Genomic DNA, 24,442 nt, shown 5'->3' on the forward strand with positions numbered 1-24,442 from the left:
ATTCTATTTCTTCTGTTTTACACATATATACACAAATACTTATATATAAACATACCTATGCATTTTGTTTAATATTCCCAAGTATCTCTGCTGCTTTATGCCTACCTGCACATTGCTTTTCAATATTACACATTTGTTTATTTAGATTTGATTAGGAAAAAAGTAACATCAGATTAAAAATAAAGAGTTGCTGAAAAAATGCAAAAAAAGTTATAAACCATCAGATTTTGTTTCTTGACTGAAAAAACCAACCACTTCATTCTCTTCGATGCTGATATTCAGCAAGACATTATCTCTTTCTCATGTGTAATTTTTTTGGTAACTATCCAACAGAGAATTAAGATTTCAAGAATAAACATACAGAGAAACAGAGCATAACTTTATGTGTTTAATGTCAACAAGACATTAAACAGAGGTTTCTACCTTTCATGTTTTAGAATCTTGATTTACATATGGATTTCTTCAAAACAGTTTTTCCTCTTTGAGCTTTCAGGATATCTAAATCTAGTCTTTGGAGCCCCAAATGTCCCTGCATTGCACCAAAATTTTCACAAAACCAAAATAATCTTTCAAAAATTTTATTGTTCTAGCATCCTCAACTGGGTTCTAATGATCCCATAAATTAGCTCAATTACTTTTGCTTTCAACTAGTGCATAATGCCTATTATGTTTACGACACAAACATGCTATTCACATAAGGTCTTTGTCACTATAAGAATACATATACATTTACTAAAGTGATGGAAAGACAGAAAGGGTGGAAAGGGACTTTGAAGCAGTTTGTTGCTTGAGTTCATATTCTTGAAGGAACAAGCTGTGATCATTTAAGGAGAAATACAATCCTGAACCATAAATAGAACCTTTCCTATTAGAGATCCCATCATACTTTTATGTACACTGCTGTCATCTGCTTTTGCTAGGAGTGGATGTTATATATGAGAAAAATGATGATTTGCATGATGATGAGAGGATGAATGGGAGGTTGTATATCTCAAGTGTCAGGGAGCATGAAGAAATAAAGAGAGCTGTGTACTTTTGTACTCACATTGAACACTGGAGAACCTTTCTAAACAATCACAGATTCCAGACCTTCTAGCTAGGAAATCCCAGACTGGTTAAGCAAAACACTGTTAGGAAAGATTCCTTCCTTACACTTAACCTGTAGGCTGGTTATCTCTCACTAAAATCTTGAGAAAACCAGAAAAAGAGAAATGAAGCTTTACAGGATTTAAACACCTTTTTCCCCATACATAATCTAAAAACAAGGTGAAGTTCCATACTTTTTTCCTATGAGTCAAGATATGTCCCTGTCTTCTCCCCATTTTTTTTTAATATAGAATTTTGAGCATGCTAGATTCCTGTATCTTAAATTCTGCCAAAATTTAATAACAGATGGGGCCATTTCATGGCCTTTCTCTGAGCCAATAATTCAAGAATCCCTGATGCACCTGCAGAGATGGGAATCTCTACATCACAAGTTACTGACAAATTTTTTAAAAGAAAAAAGAAAAAAAGGAAAGAAAAAAAAGAATTCTGATGCCTGATGCCTAAGCCATAGCTCTGATTTCTTTTCTTGAGCTTTCAACTTCCCAGCAATACTACCTCAAAACATTCAAGCATAATTATTTACCCCACAATTTGTTATACATCTATTTGAAAATTCCAATTATGAAAATAGACATCAAATTCACAAACCACCATTTTCATTTCTTCTTGCAAAAAGGAAAAATGGAAAAACAACAACAACAACACTCCAAGCTTTTAAACAAGATGGATGTCATTTCAGCTAAAACTTCATTTTTGCTTTTCAAACAATCTTAACACATCTTGAATTATACACGCTCACAATCCTAGTAGATAACATAACATTCAGAGAAAAGAACAAACTGAATGGAAAAGAGACTATTTCTCACTTTCTCCAAGGCAGGCAATCAGTCCAGTGAACAATTTACCCTTGGATTAATCAGGAAGTCTGCTCCAAATTTCATTATTTGCATCATTATTGCTCTGCTAAAGTTGAATTAGGTCAGTGTGCTCACAGGGGAATCAGCCCAATCACAGAGGTTAGACATGAAAAAAAGAAAGGAACTAAAAGAAGAAAAGGTACCTTTCAAGGTTATTTTTCAAGGTTATTCCTTTTGATGTTATTTCTTTCAAGTAATACCAACAGTCAGACTTTTAATTTAATGTATGCTAAATTACACACTTCTTTTGTGAAAAACAACACAACATACAGATTCCTTCAGAATATTTTTCTCAGAGCAACAAATATCAGCTGATTACAGTACAATGCTTATGTACTCACTTTCCAATGATTTTAGCTTTTGGCCTTATTCTGATATGTTAATCAGCTTTGATGAGCTCATACCCATTGATGTCAAAGAAACAAGAAATTTAACTGTTGCTTATGTATTTATTCACATACATGTATAAGAGTAGGTAAGTCCTAGGGAAAAATACACAGGGGGGACTTCAGAGCTACTGCATGATCAACTCTTAAAATGATTCTGTAGAATAAACTTCTAACAGACACCCTGTGACAGAGATTCTGATCTGTATCATAAATGACCGCTACCAAATTCTTCAGTGAAAACTGTAAGGAATCAAATTGCAGAACCTGTCATTTACAGCCATTTCTAAATGTGATTTCCAGCCCACTCACGGCTTTCTCTTGTCTTGAATGTTATAACATGATTTAGGGGTGAACATGACTTTCATTTTTAAGTACGCAATTTTCAGATTAAATCTTCCTCATGGAATATTATTTAATTGCATTTATTCTCAAATTACTAATCCAAAGTAGAAAAAGAATTCAAAAAGAGATATTCAAATCACTACACACTTTTCCATTTTGAACTAATGTAATTAAAACAGATGTAGATTTTGTGTACAATCTTTACACTCAAGGTGTTCTTCTATTTTCTACTAAAGAAAAAGGAAAGCTTCTGTATGGCAAAAGGCATCAGTGATCTCTGCTAACTACAGGTGAATATGCAGCAAGTGCATGAGCCACTGACTTTTACAGTTTTGTAGGAAAGTTTTCATACAAAAAGATATTGAAAATGGAATAGGTGTATTTTGACTGCACTCTATTGTTCTTCATTATTAAGTTTGATTTTGTTGTTACATTCCTCTTGAGCTGTTGTCTTAGGGATACTACAAAAGGGGTCCCCTTGCATGACAACTCCTTGAACCTTCCCTGTCAGCAGTTCAGATTTTGAAACCTCAATACCATTGCAGGAGTTGGTATCAGCAATCCTGATTTGTGCCAAGTGCTAGGAGATGACTTTTTCAGTCTGGACTGGAGACTGACATCTCCAATATATATTTCATTGACTCAAAGAGAAGCTCAAAGAGAAAAGGAAAGCTTTCGTCATACTTTTTATAATTTCTGGAATGCAAACTCATGTCTTTAGCTAACTATGTTACTGCCATCATCTGGATGGAAATCAGTTACAGATCTACCTTTTTGAATTAAGTCAAAAAGCTTCAAACTCTGAATTTACTGAATTGAATTTAGCAACATAAAAACATGTGGATAAAACATTATTAAATGATACTGTAGACTCAGTGTAATCATTTAACAAAGTAAATAAGGGAAAATGTCATTGTCAGTCATTAATGTAAATATTTAAATACTAATAGGAGAAAACCTAATTCAGAACCCTCTATTTCACCTGTAAAATTTTAGTAGAACAAGGCTAAAATTATATATATATATATATATATATATATATATATATATATATAAAGTGAAAGATTTAAAATTGAAGAAAAATAATAAAATGTAATCTGATTAAATATTTTAAGTTTTACTGCTTTGATTATGTAAAATCTCTGAAAGTGTTAATTATTGTTTAACTTTTTTATTTCACCTCAACATTCTGCTGCCAAAATTATAAAGTGAATAGGGGCTTAATTTATCCTGTGAGGTAATATCTTTCCTCACTAGAGAGGAATGAAGGCACAGGGACACATTTTCTGGCTCAATCTGTATACCTCAGCTTCTGTCAAGGGAGGTAAAATTTCCCAAAATTGCTTGAAGACATATGGATACCCATATTAGTTCTTCTACCTCACTTTTCATAACCTCAGCACAGGGGACATTTCAAGGGTGGGGAAGATTATAAGCAGAGGAAAAGCCAGCTGACATGCTTCAGTGATACTTCAATGATGTTCGTTCCCTAGTGAGGTGTAATGATTCAAAAGTTTGTTTGAATTTGTTAAAAATGACCTTAGAAGCTGAAACAAATTACTGAACATTTCCCATTAGATTTACATCTTGGAATTCTTATTTTTAATTATCATGCATTTCAATAGTATAGAGAGGCCCCATTCATTGCTCATGACTTCGCTATATAATGGAAAATGTTAGTCCTATTAATGTAGGCATCGGTTCCATTAATCCTGCTGGCATGTTCTCACAAGTTTCAGTTTGGTAACAGTAGCAAATTTCAAAATAATCTGACACACAATGACTAGGGAGTATATTCTGGTTTTCTGAAATAAACATGTGGTACAGAATTTAATAGAAACATGGAAAACAAGAAAATCAGAGCACATCTCTTGTTCCTACCACATTAATTTTTGTTTAAATTAACAGTTTCATTTTCCCTTCCACTTAATAGTATCTAAGTATATTTTTCATAATAACTATATTGGCTGTGAAAACAGAAGGCGTAATATATTATATGCGAGAATGAGATTTGTTTCAATGTCAGTTGTATCTGACATCAGGCCAGTAGTTTAAAATAAAGTGCAGTACTAAAATTCATTTCACAGAATTGTAGAATCATGGAAATAACCTAAAAAATCATCTAGTTCCAAACTCCCTGGCATCTGAGGGACATCTTCCACTAAATCACATTGCCAAAGCCAATCCCATGTAAACAACATGTTCTAGTGCCCTGCCAACCTTTGATTAAACAATCTCTTCCTAATGTCTAATCTAAGGTTCCTCTCTTTTAGTTTAAAGCCATTACTCCTTGTCCTAGCATTATATGCCCTTATAAAAGGTCTGTCTCCTACAAGTTTTCTTGTAGGCTTTCTCTGTAAGGTCTCCCTCAGCACCTTCTCTTTTCCAGGTTGAACAATCACAGCTTTATCAGCCTCTCATAGGAGAGAAGCTCTATCCCCTTGACCATCCTTATGGCCAATACATATCTGCATCATCCATATCCTTCTTGTGCTGGAAACCCCAGAGCAGAATGCAGAACTTCAAGGTGGCTTTTCACAAGGGTGTAGCAGAAGGGAATCATAAAATCAGTAAGGTTGGAAAAGACCTCCAAGATCATCCAGTCCAACTGCCCACCTACCATCAGTATTTCCTTGCTAATGTCTCTTAGTACAACACCTAAATGTTTCTTAACACCTACAGGGATGGTGACTCAAACACTCTCCTGGGGAGCCCATACCAGGAACTAACCACTATGCTGGAGAATAAGTTTTTCCTAACATCCAATTTGAACCTCCCCTGGTGCAACTTGAGCCTACTCCCTCTCATCCTATTGCTAGTTATGTGGGAAAAGAGGTCAGCTCTTACCTCATCACAACTTCAATTCAGACAGCTATAGAGAGCTATAAGGGATCCGTCAGCCCTCTCTTCTCCAAAATTCCAGATTCTTCCGAGGGAAGAATCACCTTGACACACTTCCTTCAATCCAGACCAGAATAGAGATGGTATATATATAAGTATATACATAAGTATATGTATAATTATATATTGCCAGCTCACAATGATGTTTTTAATCAAATACACCCAATAATTTTTTTCATGGTTACTTTCAATCCATTCACCACTCAGTCTATGTTTCTGTCTAAGACTGCCCCAAATCAACTCTTTGTGGGGTGATTCAACTCTAGAGTTAATTGTAATGAACAAATAAAATAAATATTTTCCTCTTCCTAAGCAATAAAAACATAATTACATTTATATGACAGAACTGTCAGAACTGTTTAGTAATCTGCTTTATCTGTATAAATTTAAACAAGATCCTTGATGAAGGAAAACTTACATAGCCCCTCATTCTCAGTTCACGGGAATTATGAACAATACAGGATAGAACCATCATAAAAATAATAATAATAATATTTTTTTAAAAATAATAAACATTAAAAAAAATTTAAAAAATCAGCAGTTCCTTAACTTCCATTTGAGCAAAGACTGAGAGGTCTTCAAACATACTGTTAAGGTCTGGAGGGTGGGCTGTGTGATTATGGTAAGTTTTGCCCTCAAAAATATGGAAATAATTAACATGATCTGCACAGTTTCCAGATGAATAAAGCCAATAAAGATGCAGCCTAATTAAATCACAGTCCTTGCATCTTGTCTTTCATGTCCAGAATAAAGACCAGCCAGCAAGTAGCACTTGTACATTCTGTGCACTTCCCTGAAGAGTTCAATAACATTTTAATGGCTACTTTCTGCAAACTTTGTCTCTGAGCCCCTGTAAATCTATCCTTCCTCTTGCACTGAGTCAGTCAAAAGCTACATACTCTGTAATGAAAGATGTGTCCTTTAAATGATTTCACAAGAACACCATCCTTTACAATGACATGTTAGAGTTCAACTGTGGACAAGATGGAGCACAGTCATACTGATTTCAGTGCCCTTGCTACCCTTGGGTAAGGGCTGAAAGATGCAACCAAGAAAGAGATTTCATTTCACTCTCTAGTGAAGGAACATTCTGTTTGCTTTTGTGAAGTGTTTCTGATGACTACTGAACCCTAAACAGAGAGACTTTAAGGAATGACCAAAACTTCTCATAAGACATGACAAAGGGAACAAGGCTGGCTCATTTTTATTTTTATTTTTTTTTTAGCAACTGACTACATTCTACTAGTGTTCTAAGTACCTTATAAGGAGAAAAAAAAAGTAGAAATAAGCCAGAAGGGAAAACTCTTCATAAAAAAGGAGGTGCAGGAAATTGGCAGAGATATAGGCAGCTGCATTTTTGTCCTCCTTGCTTAATAGTGTAAACAACATTTGTTGGTTAGCTTTGTATGTGACCATTCAGGAAAGCCTCTACATAGACAATGTATCTTGTCAACCATTTCCTGTGTGTGTAAAATATAATTTGTCACTCTGCACTGCCTTGGCAGCAGCCTTGTAAAGAACACACTGAATTAATGAATATTTCATAAAGATGTGATTTATTAGCATTCCTTTGCCTTTGCTTTGAAAAAAGATCCATTCTTCAAAAGCTGAGCATACAAAAGCTTTCTGTAGATATGAAAAGTAGACCAAATCCCCTGAAGACCAAAAAAGGATTTCTTAATAACCTCTGGGCCATATAGACTTTAGAAGAGACATTTAGTCAATCTTGTATTAATATTTTAGATGGTAAAGAAATGCAGTACTAAGCTATTATACTGAATTTGTCTGTCAGAATCATGAGATAACCCAAATAAAATTATTATTACCAACATAGAACTGTTGAGTACCATATATTTTAAAGAACATAAATTGAAATAGGTCATATCATGCCACAAGTACCTCTATGCCTTCCTGGAGTATACACACTTCCACACTGCTATGGAACATTTATTTCCTCCCAGAAATCACCAAGAAATCTGTCATATTCTGAAATTCTAAAGTAGCATGTACCCACATCTCTGTCCTATCCAGTAATAAACCATAAAATAAAAAACTTGTAATAACAAGTGGTCTTTACCTGCTGTTGCTGTTATCTACTTTGTTCATTAAATATGTATATTACTGTGTATTATGTGAAGACATTTCTCTTTTTAACAGAATTTGCAATCTCTAGTCCAATATTGTAATTTTCTAGACCCTTCCAGACAGTCAGCACACTTCAGCTGATGTCCATCCATCAAGAGTGTGGATTAGGCATCCTGCATAGCTCAGGTAAAGCTTATGAATGACTCAATGACTGATGTGATTTCCTCGGTGAAATTAAGAACTAATACATAGCATCAGAAGTTGACATTATAAAAGATGAAAAATATATATAAACATACATATACATACACACATTTTCTTGAAGCTGCATTCATTCTTTCTTAGAAGCTGCTTCCTAGAGTCTTGGCAGATATAACAGGTTCATTCTATGACCAAAACAAAGCAGAAAACAGTTTTGTTATGTTCACATTACATATTAGTGTCTCCATAGAAGCAGTCCTTTTTCTAAAGGCTGAAACAACAGCAGAAGACGTATTTCACTGACTACAAAAAGTGAATATAAGTGCTGTCAGACAAGGGACATATTTATTCATTCTATTTTTAAAGAATTTTAGCACTAAACGTCAAGGCAAATAGAGACTCAAATAGCACTTAAATGCAGGCTATTAATATGTTGAAAGAGCAAATGATTAAGTTACCAAATTGCTGTACTTGCCTTTCGTGGATTCCCTGACATGCGCTATTGACAATCTCCCAAATATATATATATATTTTTAATAATTTTCTCGGATGTTACTACATCTTTTTCAGAAGAGCAGTGCTAAACAAGAGTTTAAAGTAGACATTGGATATATTCAATGAGTCAATAATAGTTTACATTTCAGTAGAAATTTGTAAAGCAATTTCTACTTTAAAAAAGTTAAGGAATGCAAAGGTAAAAGAAAAACTGACACAAATATTTACTTCCATATATGTGTCCGTCTTATTAATTTCTGCATCAAAAGATGCCGATTTTAATTTTTTTAATTTTTTAAACAGTCATTTAAAGTGGTGGAAAAGCATTATTCATTATTATTATAGCATTATTAATAAAGAAAATTTAAAATTCTTTGTACGAGATCACAGTTAGGATAGAATACTATCACAGATGAGACATGATTTATAATATCAAATGTTGTAGGAAGAAGGAAACTCAAAATGCACTCTGAAAAATAAAGAAGTTAATTCTTGAAGAATCAGTTGTAATTGATTTTGTGTTTTCTGACATCACCACCAGAGACTTTCAGAGGGTGCAGAGACAAACATGGAGGGTTTACAGCTGTTTGTGAAGCAGAATGATAAGTAGCAAAATTGTCAGAGTAGGGGTAAATGATGAAATCTCTATAGCCAAATTCTCAGTTACAATTTAGATACAGAACTGTATCTAAGATGGCTATGAGGAAGAAGAAAATCAAGGTAGCACATAAGCCACGAAAGAGTTAACATGTAACCGTGACTGATGCATTTCTTTTTTGGATGGCCCACTAGATTGCATATGCCAAAGAATGTCAGCATATTTAACTGGATTTCAGTGGTGGACGTACTTAGAAGGTAAACAAAGCAAGCAAACAAACAAAAAAAAAAATCAAAAACCAAAACAAAACAAAACTGTTCTCATCATGGCGTTCAGCAAAAAATCCATCTGGCTGGCATTATACTGTTGTGACAAACTACCAGTGATGACACCACCACTTTCAGAAGATGGAAGGAAAAAAAAAAAAAAAAAGCAAAGAAATTGTGGAATTAATGGGGAAACTAATCTACAGATTTCACACTATTCAAACTAAAAATATAATCAGCATCTTATAATTGAAGATAGTTTGAGAAATGCAAGAGAAAATTTATCCCAATCTCTTAAATATGGATGCCATTACAGATGAACCTAAGTGACTAAATTAATCCTTTCACAGGACATCCAGAATATTAGAGAATATTAAAGAAAAATAATTTCGGTAACATTATATATATATATATATATATAATATATATAATTATATATAATTATTATTAATATATATTATTATATATAATTATTATTATTGTATTATTACTATAATATCTATATTTATATATCTATATAAACTTGCCAGCGCAAGTTTTAGTTGGATGTTAGAAAACACCTCTTTACAGAAAGGAATAGGCTCCCCAGGGAGGTGGTTGAATCCCTGGATATGTTTAAGAGCTGTTTGGATGTGGTGCTCAGGGTTATGATTTAGCAGAGGGTTGTTAGAGTTAGGGTACTATGGTTAGGCTGCGGTTGGACTTGATGATCTTCAAGGTCTTTTCCAACCTGGATAATTTAGCATAAACATTTTTTGTTTTAATGACGTATCCGTATTCCAATAGTTAACAATACTTGCCTTGTCATCTGTGGATGAAGATTTTCTTAATATGACTTACCCATTACAGAATATCAGAGAGAATAAGAAAATAGTTTTCTTTTTCTTTTCTTTTTTTTCTTTCTTCCTTTTTTTTTCCCTCCCTTTTTCTTCCTTCCTTGCTTTCCTTTCCCAGTGAGATGCAACATACACACACAAAAAATACTTTAAAATAGATTTCAAAGCTGTTGAGGAACAGGCTAAGCCGAGACAAGGCAAGAATTTGGTCTCTTTCTACAGTGCAAATTCCACATAAGCCACAGCAATCTTTATTATAACATTTCTGTTTTAGCTATTTTATGTGCACAAACACATTATGTTATGTATTATCATATTTTACCTATGTAATAGTAAGTGTAATTATTCTGTCTTACAGTTCCTAAAGAAAGGAACAGGAAAAATTCCAGTCATGTTCCTATTGTATCAGTTGCGAAAGACATGGGGAAGGAAGAATAGTAGGGCAAATGAGAAAGACGTAACTACATGATTTGGCTTCTCCATGACAGCTTAATTCTTCAGAACATGCCATTTTTACAGTCGTGTTATTTCAAACACAAATCTTGCAACTCATTTAATAAAAAACCATGTGAGTCTTGAGATCTCTCTGAAATATGGGTTGTGCAGAGGTAAATTTGAATTTTATCCTTATTGTCATTGGTGGAGGGATGCAATAAAGCACAATAGTATCTTCTGTGTTTAATTAACAAAGGTCGCATCCATCACCTATGTGAATGTGTTGTGACTATGCTTTTAAATGCCAAGTGACTATACCTTACATCCTCATCTCCCAGTTCATTAACAGCTCTGAAAACTTATAAAATGAAGTGATACATTTATAGAATAAAATCTATTAAATATACTGACACTCTCTTTTGCTAGTGAGTGTTCTCATTCTAGAGTGCCTTTTCCTTTAAGGGAAAGTACTAGTAACACATTGCTATGGAAACGTTTTTTTCCCTCTACTAGAAGTATTTTATCACCAATTACGCTGTGCTTTCTGCATCTCAGAACTCCATAAGCATGCCCTTGCTTTTACCTATAGTTCTTATTTTGACTGTATTAATCTTGCAATATCCTTCTCCTAAAATAACAATTTTCTTGCTCCCAAATTATTGTTGTATTCCCATCTAAATAAATTCATAGTAGATAAAAATGAATCCATATTTTCAAATATTTTTTTAATTTATTTAAGGTCTATCAGGAAGAATGATGGAATTAAATTACTGATTCACTGGTAAGTAAAATACAGTAGAGTAATATTTTCCATTTTAGCTATATTTTCTAAGGACTCAGACTCTCTCCAGCCAGAACCTTTTTGAGCTTTGTACTTCCCTAAGGCTTGCAATGAATATAAATAGCTGTCATAAATTGTGCCGACAAACTGCTGAAGGAATTCATACTGCAGAAGTAAAGATGCTTTACAGTGCTGCTGTGCCCATTAGTTCACAATCAGAACTAGCTCGAATATTCTTATAGTACACTTCTGCACAGACACACACACGCTTTTGCAGAGGTCCCGACTGCACTATAAAGCATGCTTTCTACAGACTATGGAGCATGTACATAATTCTGAATCTTTTTGAAATAAACGTATACTTCAGTGAATTAAGGATCAGAAGGGGACACTACAACAGAATGACTTACTTGTGGAATTAATGAGCCTAGTCATAGTAGCAGTAGGCTTAAGATGGTCTCACACAATATACAAATTTAAATGTTTTTCCATAATAACTTAAGTTTTTAAAATATATAGACAGAGATGTTTAGATGACTGCATATTAATATGCAGATATGAGTGTATATCAAACTGTATTTAAAATGTTTTTAGCATACACATTAAAAATATAAAAATGCAAATATGAATGCTCAGATAAATATCTATTGCATATGTAAAAGCTATTCTATCAAAGGTAATTGAGAATGAGAATTTAATTCCATACTGTATTCACTACTCATTTTATAGCAAAGGTTTTAAAAACCTTCTGTGTTCAAGACTCTAATAGATGAAAACCTCAGAAGTTCTACATACCTCCATGCAAAAATAACTGAAGAAGGTCAAAGGGCAGGAACGCCGCCAATGGACTAATGCGGGCCTCTGCCACAGCTAATAGTTCCTAATAAAATGTTTAAATTGGTAAATTCTGAATAGCACCACTAAAAGCAGTTCATTAGTATACTACTGGGACAGGTTCCCAACCCGTGAGTGTCCTGTAGGGTTAGCCCTACTTCAGATAAAATAAAATTATCTAGAACCTTCTGTTTACACTAATCATGTTAAAATTGGCTTTGATCAAGATTAGGAAACAGTCAGATGAAGGAGTACCAGAATGTTTTGTGTTGTAATAGTAACAGAAAAAGAGCAAAAAGCAGAAACAAACAAACAAAAAACAACCAAACAAACCAAAACAAAAATAACAACAAACCACGGGTCCTTGGTAGTAGCATATACAAAAACTAGTTGTCTTCTGAGTGAATACATTTCTGTAGCAGTTAGACTTTACTAACAAGGTTACTTAGATTTTAGTACCTCTGATTGCATAGGTACAATAGTACAACTGAGCTGGCTTTGAAAAATCTAGTTCATGTAAAGATGCTCCTACAGCTGTCCTAATCTGCTTATTTGATGGCATAGTTGCTCAGGGATGCACAGGTGCTCAGGGATATGATCTAGCAGGGGGTATTATGGTTAGAGTTAGGGTACTATGGTTAGGCTGTGTTTGGACTTAATGATCCTCAAGGTCTCTTCCAACCTGGGTAATTCTATGATTCTATGATATAACATGGCCTTCTTTTTAGGTATAACATTACAGAGTATAAAGCATGCTATATCATATTTCATATCTATCTTTTCATCACACTCTAGAAGATGGATTCCGGGCCATCACATTCTTATATTGCTTTATTTGCAGTGTTTCAATTAGAGTAATGACCAGTAAAAATTAATAGGAGCTTTAAATGATGTGAGATCACCCTCCACAGGAAATACTGCAGATTGCAGAATTCCATAAAATCTTGCAAGCTCTAAAAATATATCCATTCACTGGTATACATTTTCAAATACTTCACATTATTCTTCACCTATTGTATATTTAAGTCACTCTATGTCTACCAAAACTGAAATCCAACAGAAAACCAACCCCTTGAAAACAACGAAACATGCTTTGACTTCAAATTCTCAAATCTATCAAAAGATGCATTCTTAAATACAAATAGATAAGGAATTGCCATAAGTTCATTAGATAATAAACAGAATGGGGGTGGGGGGGAGGGAGGGGAAGAAAAAAAAATTCACCCCTGTACTGTCATTTTATTAACTGATATATATAGCACCACATGTTGTGTCTATAAATATACATGTATTTCAATAAAACTATAACAGCTTTTTTATTAAGTTCAAAGCAGAGCTTATCCATAATAGTATGCCTTTTCTAACATGTAAGCCCAGACTCTAGGTAATTAGAAAACATGTATATGAAACATATGTAAATAAAAGTCCCAGAAATAAGGAGTCTGTCTGTGCTATCTTCCAAAAGAGCTTCCTCTAGTCTGGACAGTACTCCATCTGCTTGTCCTCTTACAAATCCTAGGTGTTTGGCCTGCACATAGAAACATATAGATGACAGCCAGACCATGCAATAAAAGACTCTGAAGATATAGAATATCAGTAAAACTAGAAATTGAAGACAAAGCAACAAAATAAGATGTACCTCTCATAGATATTTTGCTTCAATCAGTAATTTGAGAGTTATGGCAGAAAGGCAAGTAAAATTCTCTACAGGTGTATATCTACAGCGCTGAGATTAATCCTCAGAAAACTAATTTAAAAGGCATAGCTATTGCCTCATTCATTTAGTGATTCAGTGGCACTGCCTTTTCTCTTCTGTTCAGCCCATCTCTGGGTATAACATTGTTTACCATCCTCTAACCTGAACTTTTTACCCCCCCTCACACCCATTTCTTCACCATTCTACCCAAAAGTGATCAAGAGCACACAATAGCATTCCTGTTCTAATGTTATTATCACTTTCTATTTTGTACCATTTGAGAATTCTTCTAAATATAATTTCCTCTAAGAAGGTTGTTCCATACAATCAGAGAATAATGTGAAGCCCTGGCATTTTCCCAGGTCATCTCTAAAGACAGACACTGGCCACAGTTGCATATGCATCTGATCTGTGATTAAAACCTGGCTACATCTTTCTGAGGTGAGCAACACTCCAGTATATCAAATTCCCCTGTTTCAAGCAGATTATGAAGTTTAGTAGCAGCTATTACTGAATCACATAATTGCAGTTGTTGGAAGGGACCACAAGAGATCACTGAGTCTATTTCCCTGCTAAAGTAGGTTCCCTAACTGTCACACAGTTCCTGTTTTTAATTTGAACTCATGATCAGCCCTTAATAGGGCATCCATGGATATTCAATAAAGACAGTGTTGTCACTGTATCATCTTACATCATGATTTTTATGGCTTTTCTCTTTACTATATCCTGCACTGACAGTGAGCAGGATATTTCACACAGAAATAGAAACACATCAGAGCAGAGATTCTCAAACAATCTGTTTAGATCCCAGTACCTCACAGTCACAAGTGCCATATGCGGAAACAGGGCGGCAGCAGCTGAGGGCTTTGCAGTTGGCCAGGAACTAGCACAGAAGGATGCAGATGCAGACCAAAACTTCCACCTCCCCTCTTGCACAGAGATCACTCAAAAAATATTTCCTGGGCCCAGAGCTTACACTGATCCTCAGCAGAAAGACAGGCAACAGCACTCCACAACCTCCGAAGGGAAAACAAAGATGGATATCTGGCAGGTGTGAGAAGGGTAGTGATTATTGCTTTTTTGACATGCCTTTTGGCACCAGTAGCATACACACTATGCTCTGAGACCTCTTCGAATACACATTTGAATGAGTGTGAATGTAGTTTATTACTTTATTACCAATCTTCTCCTGTCCTTCAAACAATCAAAATGTTGATCACCTCACGATCCAATCCTACTGTTTATGCTTAGTAAATTAGCAATAATGTTTGCTTGAAAGATGTATAATGGAGGGAAAACATATATGTATACCATCTATAATTAAAAAACATGCATTTTCTCTCTTCTGAACGTCTGTGAATTTTATGTGTTGAATGAAACATCTTTTAAAAAAATATATTTATTTTTACCACTCAAAAACTCCAAAGCCTAAAACACTGGGATTTCAACTTCCAAATCCAAATCTATAAGAAAAACCTCTTACAGACAATCAATATACTTTATTTCCATAATAACTATAAAAAATAATGTTGATATGTTATTGTAAGTGCATCCTTTACTTTAGACCTAGTATTTATCATCCTTAATATTTAATCTCTGGGAAAGAAAAAACAACTACAAATATAAGAAAGCACTGAATTGCCATCCAAATGGGATGACTTTTGAATAACAAAGTATAATCTGGAGATTTCTAATAAATTGTAGAAGAAATTTATTTAACACGTCAGTTCAGGCCAAGTTTGTATTATTGAATTTTACAGGAACAATTATTGGCCTGAGAGTAGGGGAAAGCAACAAATATATTTAAAGTTAGCTGACTAGAACATGCACTGAAATACTCATCCCAAAGATTCACCAGAAAAATTAATGTCAGCCTGATCTTGAATCCACAAATACAAGCGTAAACATTTTTTTCCAGTGATGCTAAAACAACGTCAAAAGACTCTGCAGTCACAAAAAACTCACAGATATGTCAAAATTCATTTGCCTATTTATGTTTTGTTAATTCTTTTTCTAAACTTCACTTCCAAATGTATTTCTCCTCTTCATTTAACTAGAATTATGTTTTCATTTTCAAATGTTGATAATACTCAAAAATCCAGTTGTTTTTCCATTCTCTGATAATTCCATTCACACACATTCTCTGATAATTACTAGTAAAAAAAAAAACCCAAACCCTCAAAAATGTACTGAATAGTTAATTTTTAAAACATGAGATTATATTCACAGTATTTTGGTTTCCAGTCTAAAATTACACTCGTTAATCAGCAAGTGGTTTGGTGATTTAATTCTGCCTCAAGTATGGCAGTCTTTTTTTTTCAGACCAATAATTAATTTGACCCCTTAAAATTAATCTCTTCATTCTGAAATTAAAAGACAACTGGAACCAACAACTACCATATTTCTATAGATCTGCCTACTTTTCTGAGTAAAAGTTAGATACATCTAGAACAAAAACAACATAAAACTTGATTCTGTATCAACTTAGCAGAAATTACCTGTAGTTCCTGAAGATAAGATTGTTTACTAAAACAAGCTAGATCGTTTTATAAAGATTTTCATCTGATTCCCATATGATTCTTTTAAATCTCATCTCTACAGTTGCAAAGAGTAAACCAACTTATGAAACAAATCATTTAATTCAGAAATTGTCACTCAAAATTTAAATTGTCTGATTCAGAAACAGAGATGATAAAACAAATAGCTCCTTCCTTACTTCCATTGTTTTTATAACTCCTTTGTATTAGCGTTATTGTCCAGTGACTTGAGTAATTATAAAACAAAGACAGAAAGTGATACTGTGTTAATAAAATAAGGAGGAAAAACTGATGGGAATATTATCTATAATATAGCTTCAAGGACAATCAAAATGCAAGTAATATGCAACTCAAGTTTGAACAGAGGCAGAAAAACACTATTAACATGAGTTTCTTTAAGCAGGTTCACTATTGCTAAATGTAGGAATGATTTGTGGTAAAGTTGCAGTGATTTCCTGAAGTCTAAGTATGCTATTGATGATCTAAGCTCTCCAACTTGATCTAACAGCAAGAAAACACTTCAACAATATTTTTTTGCTTCTGTGAGAAAAAGTTGTTTCTATATCAGTATAAGGTTTCTATTTTCCTGTCTATTTGATTTTTAGAGAAAAGATTTTCTATTGCACTTTTTCAATTGTGCTTGCTTCCACTCATTCCCAACATACCAATTTTTAATGCCTAGCTTTCTGTCAGCTCTATAAAAAACAACATAAAACCCTGAGATGACGTGAGAGGTTTCATAGTCCACTCCAGACAGAAATGAAGCAAGCTACCTAGGACAGGGATGCCAGGAACCGTTCTCTTAGATCCAAATAAACAAATACCTTTTTCAGATTGCTACTCCTCAGTTTTGGTTTTTTTTTTGTTTTTGTTTTTGTTTTTTTTAAGTTGCATCAAACCCTCTCCATGTTGAGTTCACAATCATGAAGTAACTTGAAAGGCTGTGAAGTCTACCCTGAAGAAGACCACAACCTTATATACTGAGCTATAAATGAGCTCAAAGAAAGTAATCTTTTAAAAGTTCAGGCCAAAGACTGAAATATTCAATTTTCTTGCAGTTAGTGCAAACTATTTAGAGCTTTGGAAAGCAGCTATACAAATAAAAGATTAATCATCATCATGCAACAGAATCAATCACTTAGAATGCAAATTTCTAACCTCATCAGTTTGGGAACTATTTGGGCTCCATAAGGAATTCAATTTCCTGTTGTAACTAACTATAGTTAATCACCTTAGGGTTCAGTTACACATATCATATTAAAACAGGAATGATCCCTTAAGAAACTTGAAATGATAAGTAATGCAGAACATAAGATCGTAAAGGGACTTCGTTGGTCGTTGAGACCATTCCCTTGCCAGTGCTGGAGCAGATAACCACATCACAAAACCAATTGATCAAGCTCTATTTTGAAAGATATTCATTTTATGGTGTTTGTTGTTTCCTCTTCTCTTTTTCTCTCCTACCATGATTCATCCTTCTCTTTTCCTAAAATGCAAAATCCAAATTCTAAAAATAAAAGTGAATTTTGTTTTATCTTTAATATTTCAAACACAGAAATTAAACAAAATGCTATCTGGTATAACCCTAATTCCTTAAGTAAATGACTTCTTTAAAGCAAAAAAAAAATAATTATAGGAGAGGAGAAAAAAATTGAAAGTGAAAAAAAAAGACAAAAAGACTCTGCATCTCCAATACCGTAAATTTCTGTTTTGTTCTGTTATTTTTGTGTCTAGATACTGTTGTCCTCTGGTAGTAAATTCACATTTTTTTTCAAGTCTCCATCACAGGTTTCTTCTCCTTTACTCTCATTCCAAAAATTTATGTATATCGAGAACAAGTTTTTCTTCTGAGCATTACTTATTATGGAAGAAATACATCTGTGAACAAAACATCAGATATCATCTGATTTACCTCATCACACGCAGCCAAACAGTATCAGATTTCTCCATCCATGCTTCTATCCACTGCACAAGATTATTCCTAGCAGTTGAACCATCAGCAAAGTTCGGTTAGGATTTCTCTAACTTTTACCTGTACGTCCAACAGAAAATACTACTGGGAGAACATCTCTTCTACACTTATTGCTTCTATGTTTTCAAGCAGATATTTTCAGGTAAATAAAAATACTATAGCCTATAGCAAACATGGATTTTCATTTTTTACTGAAATGCTGAGACTTTGAAGTATATTTCCTTCCTATACTAAGATAAATGTCCACTTCCACAAAAAAATTATATCTTATATTTAGTGAGCATATATAATGTGATGGAGGATTCATTCAAACATGACAGCAGCAGGCAGAAAGAGGAAGGCGAGAAAGCAGCACGGCCAAACGAAGCTGCTTACGTATAGGTGCATTAGTTGCTCCTGAGCTCCCCTAGGTTAAACCTGCCTTCCCACCAGGTGCTCAATCACCATTTGAGGTCATGACTCAGGATTTTCACTAAAGCCTATTATAAATATTCGTGTATGTAACTACAGATCAACATGCCTATGAATAACAGACATAAAAAACATTTTCAGCATTTGCATTTTCTTTTAAAACTATCATCGTGAAAAAGTGAAAGCTAAACTTTTTTTATATATCTCAAATAGTGAAAGAATTTGAAAAAGAAATCTAGTTTTATTGAATCCTCACTGTTCTCTAGAAAATTTTTAGCCAGTTATAATCTCAAATTAGGAAATCATTAAGTGCCTGATGCAAGTCTAGGAAAGAAGTTTATACCAAATGTTATATTATTACACTAGTAACTGAGAAATGTACACATTTTTATCTGCAGCATCAAAAAATTTTAAACCAATTCTTCAATTACAACTTGGAATCAGGTTTCATAATATGTGATGAAATACTTAAATTTTCTTAAGGAATTTAAGTGAAAACTTCAATATAAAGTCAAAAATAATTTAGAAATATGTGCATGAACAATGATTAATATACAAGCATATTAAACTTGCTGCTAATTTGTAAAGAATATAAAACACTAAATATTTGAATAATATGATCAGTTAAAAGCCCATAGGGACTGCTTTACCACAGGCCATCAAAACCAAACATCTCTAGTGCCTGTCTGAATTATGTCTCACAATACAAAATTAAATCTGGCAGAATAATCTACTAGAAATACCAGTCATTATTATGAATTAATTCTGATAACTTTAGCAGGTTTGTTGTGCTTTTCTTATAAATAGTAAATAGTTTTTATGAACAATTATAAATGATTTACGAATGCCAAACTTATTGTGTTTGTTGTTATGGTTTTCTTCCCCTGCTGCTGTATTCTAAGTATCTAAATATAGAATGAAAAAAACAGACTATAACACACTATTGTACACTGTGTAAACAATGAAAAGAAAAACCTGATTTACTCTGTAACCTATTCTACTTATAAATTGTCATGTCAGTAACTATCACATAGTTCTATCCATTATTTTTAGATGTACATTTTAAAAAGTTTCAGCAAAACTAAAGAAAAAAAAAAAAAGCTTTTTTTTAAAAAAAAAAAATAGGTGACAAATGGCATCATATTTATGAATCATCCAGGTGAATGAGTTATTTTGGATCACATTAATCATACCATTCTGGCAATGCTTCATGAAGGGCTCAGATTGGATGTTATATGTAGAAGCATAAGTACCTTTCTAACCATGGTGTAACCATATGTAAGACATGTTGTGCGGAATTAGTTTTCTTTCAAATAACCCATCATTACTGGAAAACAAGAGCCTCAAAATTGTTTCAGCCATATGTTGGAGCATAAGTGCTTATGAAACAGTTTAAGAAAACATGAGAATATGGATAAAAGGTACACAAACTAAAATAACCAGGCAGGAAGATAGGCAGCAACCACAGAAATAAAAGTACTGGGAAACAGGTGGTTTCTTATTCTTTTAATATGTCTTAGTCAGGATATGAGACCAATTGTATGTTGCTATGTTCTGTACAAACATTAATTTAATAGGCCACCATGCTGTGATTGTGCTTCTTCTCAATGCTTGTTCCAAGCAGAAAAAAATAGCACATAATGACATCCATCGACCCTTGCTTAAAGTTTATGGAGAACCAAAAGTGAACGTGAGCACAATGCAGCATCAGGAGGCACATTTCAGCAGTAGTGACAGCATTGTGAAAGACAAGCCATGTTCTGGACAGCCCTGAACAGCTACCGCACAACAAAATGAAGAAAAAGAAAAAGAAAAAGAAAAAAAAGAAAAAAAAAAAAAAAAGAAAGAGAAAAAGAAAAAGAAAAAGAAAAAGAAAAAGAAAAAGAAAAAGAAAAAGAAAAAGAAAAAGAAAAAGAAAAAGAAAAAGAAAAAAAGAAAAAGAAAAAGAAAAAGAAAAAGAAAAGAAAAAGAAAAAGAAAAAGAAAAAGAAAAAGAAAAAGAAAAAGAAAAAGAAAAAGAAAAAGAAAAAGAAAAAGAAAAAGAAAAAGAAAAAGAAAAAGACTTGTTTTGTGAAGATAAGGGGAAAAAAACAAAAAACAAAGTTTTCTCCCTTTTCAAAGAATTGTTAATATTTTTGCTGAAATTTAAAAATACTGTCCAATGTTCAGCTAAAACTGTCACTGTCAAATCTACTAACAGCAATAGAAAGAATAATCTTACTGTTAATTTAAATTGTAAAAGAAAATGCAATTTTTAAAGGGTATTTTAAAAGGTGTCAACAGCTTGTCAGTAATTTATTCAATTTCTCCCACAAAATATTTCCAAAAGTTTAAAAAGGGGAAAGTGAACACTGTCGCCAATTTATACAGCTGGAAGGTTTGCCACAATATACTTTAAAGTGATGCATGATCAAATTTCAGATCTATACCTGACTTATCACTGAAATAAATAAATGCAGTTTCCCACTGATCTTGCTCAAATGTATTGATGGTCTTTTCAAAACCAGCATTCACATCTACAAGTGTTATATGGAATACCTCAATAATGCTAGTTAAACAAAACTTTTACAGGCAAGTGAAGATATTTAAATAAATATAGCCTCAATTATACCTATTCTCATAACTGTTTCAAACTAACATCTTCATTGAGCTAATAGTCTCCAGTGAAGAGAAAACAAACATTCTAAAAAAATAACCTAAAAAGTACTGTAATTCCAAATTGATTTTTTGGTTACTCAGCTGTTACACATATGGAGTTTAATTTTCTCAGTTCAAAAAGCTTTAACCTATAACAAATCTAGTTCTTCTTTTGGAAAAAAAAAAAAAAAAAAAAAAGTATTTCATTGAGTCCGTAGTGAAACTGTCAATTTGAAATAATTATTCAAGTTGAGGAATGAAGAGTATGGGGGTCAGGATACAATTGTAAAAATATAGTGAAAGATATTTTTCTTCCCATCATCACTGCTTAACAAAATGTATACCACTTTGGGAGAAATATATATTGATCAATATGCTAAAATTAAAAAATAAAAAAAAAAAACATAGAGAATCTTGTGATAGAGACCTGGACAGGGTCAAGCAGTGAGCAGAGGAGAAACTCATGAGCTTAAACAAAGAGAAGTGCAAGTCCTTGAACCTGGAGCGCGGCAATCCCTATTGTCAATACAAGCTGGGAGACAAAAGGATTGAGTGTGGCCCTGCTGAGTACTGGTGGATGGTAAGATGTACATGAGGCAGAAACGTGCCTTTGTAGCCCAGAAAGCCAATTGTATCCTGGGCTGCATCAAAAGAAACATGGTCAGCAAGTCAAGGGAGGTGATCCTGTTGTGATAGGACAATGGGAAATGATTTCAAATTAAGAAAGGGGAGATTTAGCTAGCATATAAGAAAAAAGTTTCTTACAATATGGGCAGTGAATCACTGGAATAAATTGCCAATTAAGGTGGTGGATGCCCTGTCCTTGGAGATATTCAGGGTCAGGATGGAAGGGGCCCTGAGTAACCTCATCTATTTGTAGGTGCCCCTGATAATTGCAGAGGAGTTGGAGTAGATGACTTTTAAATGTCCATTCAAATGATTCTATGGTATTTATTTAATAAATCTGGGTGAAAACGAACTCCGGAACAGTATAATGTAAAACTTTTACCAACAAGATCTGTGATGTCAATTTTTATCCCAACAACCATTAGAGATTACTTTAGTTAGAAGAAATAATTAAAATGGAAATACAGTGTTGTGTTTTTACAGTACAGGAAAATAAACCTGCTTTCAATTATTTCCAGTGAAACTCTATATGGGCTTTGACAAGCTGGATGAAGGATTTTTTTCTTGGAGAGGTAACAAAATGGGAAGATAAAATGTATAGTAAAACATATTTCCACTGGAAATATATTGAAAATAATCCATATTCAGAAAAGGCTTCGGTTTGAGCAATAGATGTTTATCAGTGGGATAACATTCAGTCAAAACATTTCCTAAAGCATACTACACTTTAGGTCATGTTTCAAATACATACACTTAAAGCTATGTAACTATGTTATTATATCTGCCTTACTGCTCTTAGGAAATATGTACACAGTAGTGTAGTACTATGCAGAGACTCCTGAGCTAGCTTCCAAAAAATAGCAGTAGAATCATTATTCCTTATTAACTAGGCTATAATATCATGTAGTCCTGCTGCCTGCTCTGTGGGGTAGCTGGATCAAGACTGTCAGACAGACCAGAGATGAACTCCCCACAGTAAGGTTTCTGCTTCCTCAGTCCTGTCTTACCAGCTCTCACAAGTTATTGTTCTGCAGGACTTGGAGCCCAAATGTGACAGCTAATTCTCTACAGGTCACCACAGGACCATCACTTCCCAGATGTATACAATGAACATCCAAATTGTGGATTTTTCACCCAAAGTAAAATACATTTATAAACATTTTAACACTTGTACCATGCTGAGAAAATAGGAAAATACAGCTGAAATAGTAATTATTTCATCCCAAAATGATCACAGTAGCTAAAGACTGAGAAGTCTCATCTCAACAGCAGTTTCACCTTCCTGCACTACAGTATGTTCTCCAAAAATGTACCGGTTTCAACTCAAAAGCAGATACTTTCCATCTTCTGGGTGCTATTCAGAGACCTAAAAAAAATAAAGGGGAAATGAAAGGAAGAAAGAAAGAAAGAAAGGAAGAAAGGAAGAAAGGAAGAAAGGAAGAAAGGAAGAAAGGAAGGAAGGAAGGAAGGAAGGAAGGAAGGAAGGAAGGAAGGAAGAAAGAAAGAAAGAAAGAAAGAAAGAAAGAAAGAAAGAAAGAAAGAAAGAAAGAAAGAAAGAAAGAAAGAAAGAAAGAAAGAAAGAAAGAAAGAAAGAAAGAAAGAAAGAAAGAAAGAAAGAAAGAAAGAAAGAAAGAAAGAAAGAAAGAAAGAAAAAGAAAAAGAAAAAGAAAAAGAAAAAGAAAAAGAAAAAGAAAAAGAAAAAGAAAAAGAAAAAGAAAAAGAAAAAGAAAAAGAAAAAGAAAAAGAAAAAGAAAAAGAAAAAGAAAAAGAAAAAAAAAACAGCTAGTGAAGCTCTCTGGTTCATGGTTCAGAAAGGAGTGAGTCTGAGATGTGCTGTATTGCTGCAAGTTTGAACTTGCAAAGCTTTCTGCCTAGTTGAAAGTCAAGAGCCCTTTTTTTTCAGGAACAGTCAGCCTGCTACACTTCCCTATGAGCACATAACAAATTTCTCTCAGCACTGCAAGTCTTTTACGAAAGCGCATGGTGGTATCCAGCCACAAATTATTGGATAGTGTCTAAGAATAAATTACATTCCTGTAGTATAAAAGAATCTCCATAATACAGGTCAAGATGGAAGACATTAAGGTCCTTTACAGATACCACTTAAGAGTGGTACAGACAGGCTTCAACAGCGTTAACACAGAGAGAGCAGAAATAAAATATAAACCCATTTCATATACGTTACATAAAAATGCATATATGGAGAATGTTGAAGAGAGAGGCTGATATATTGCACCATATTATGAATATCAAACAACTAGCTAATGTTATAAAACAAGAAGAGTAATGTTTCATTAAAAATGCTCTGAGTGGGATATTTCAGTGTAGTAACTTAGATGCAGGCAGTCATGATGACATTCAGCACAGTACGTATTCAAATAGACAGCAATTTTCATAATGGATGGAAAGCTCCCTGCAATATACATACAGGGATGC

General features: G+C 33.6%; 1 long non-coding RNA gene across 6 annotated transcripts in view; it reads right to left on the reverse strand.

Moving 5' to 3' along the window:
• LOC116653488 (uncharacterized) overlaps positions 1-24,442 on the reverse strand; it is a 49,101-nt gene that overhangs the window by 2,088 nt on the left and 22,571 nt on the right. The window contains exons 4-5 of one of the 6 annotated variants that reach the window (XR_004307404.2): positions 23,285-23,372; positions 7,995-8,067 (exon numbers count right to left, since the gene is read on the reverse strand). This is a non-coding gene — a long non-coding RNA (uncharacterized LOC116653488). Of the gene's footprint in view, positions 1-5,547; positions 5,654-7,990; positions 8,068-14,637; positions 14,841-23,284; positions 23,373-24,442 lie in introns of those variants that run through there. The other 5 variants (XR_004307402.2, XR_014947207.1, XR_014947209.1 and 2 more) reach the window with 5 other exon arrangements.

This window comes from Coturnix japonica, chromosome 5 (assembly GCF_054131305.1).
Source record: "Coturnix japonica strain WE chromosome 5, WE-NBRP24, whole genome shotgun sequence".
In the NCBI taxonomy this organism is placed as follows: Eukaryota; Metazoa; Chordata; class Aves; order Galliformes; family Phasianidae; genus Coturnix; species Coturnix japonica.